This window comes from Trachymyrmex septentrionalis, unplaced genomic scaffold (assembly GCF_001594115.1).
Source record: "Trachymyrmex septentrionalis isolate Tsep2-gDNA-1 unplaced genomic scaffold, Tsep1.0 scaffold60, whole genome shotgun sequence".
NCBI lineage: Eukaryota > Metazoa > Arthropoda > Insecta > Hymenoptera > Formicidae > Trachymyrmex > Trachymyrmex septentrionalis.
In genome coordinates this window covers 767,976-769,230 of record NW_017305779.1, presented here as the reverse complement: position 1 = coordinate 769,230, position 1,255 = coordinate 767,976, and positions in this window count along the sequence as shown.

Sequence of the window (1,255 nt, the reverse complement as noted above, 5' to 3'; positions counted from 1 at the left end):
GAAGAAAATGCAAATAAAAATTTTAAGAATGCATGAATTAATTATTCTATTATATCGCTATGTAACAATAATGCTAAAAAATATTCTAATATCAGAGCGGAGCTATTCCGTTATTTTCAACTTCTAAATGTAATACAAAATTAACGGTAACAAACAATATCTTTTTGCAGTATTGCTTATACAATCATGGCTACTTCTTAAGACCACAAGTATGACTTTTAAATGTTCAGTATACGCTGCTTAGAAACATAAACAGTATCATGAGAAATGGACGAAATATAGTTCCGCTGTGCTCTGTATGTATTAAGTATGTATATATAAATGTAACAAAATAATATATAAACTCTTATATGGATTATGCAGTTAAGTTTCCATAATTTATTGTTATTAAAATAAAATATTTTTTTTAGTCTCAAGCTAGGTTTTATCTAATTCAGATTTCTTTAATTCAAATCTAGTTTTCCTTCATTTTTAATTTATGTTCTAATTGCACAGGTGTAACATAAAAATATGTTGTATGTTTTGTCTCTCATTTTCTTTTTTCATCATGTTTGAATGTTAAATATACGAATAGGAAAATAACACAAAGTTGAAACAAAGGAAAACTTAACTGTAAATAATTGACTAAAAAAGTCGAATGATAACAACATATTACTAGAAAATAATTTTAGTTGATGGTTGTAATACTTTTCTTTACTTAATATTGTCGATGTATTTATATGTACGTAGCAAATTTAAATTAAAAAATATGAAAATTGTATTGCGTTAAAAAATTGTTTATGCTCGAATATGTAATCATACATAAACATGTAATATAAACATTCACAAACATATACATAATTATACATGGAATATATCCATACATTCCGGTTTATTTTGTAAAATTACTGTTTAATATTTTGGTAATATTACGGGATTCGGACTATGGTGTGGCCAGTGCCATCGATCGACCTCAGTTTTTCAAAAATTAAAGTTTTTTTATTTCCGAGCTCGTTTTACTCGACTTGACACGACAAGAGCCAGAAGAGAAGTGTCGCTCACCTCTCTCAATTTTTCACCTCATACGGGGAGAAAATAATTTATTTCTCGACTGTTCCAAAATGTTTCGAATTCTCGGTTTAAAATTACACGCGATCTAGCAGGTTAGTTTTTCCGCGAGATGCAGCGATTGCATCTCATTCCCTAGCCGGTTACATCATGTGTGATTATGCCCTCGACTACTTCGTCGGATTATTAGGCATATGCTTCGATAAAT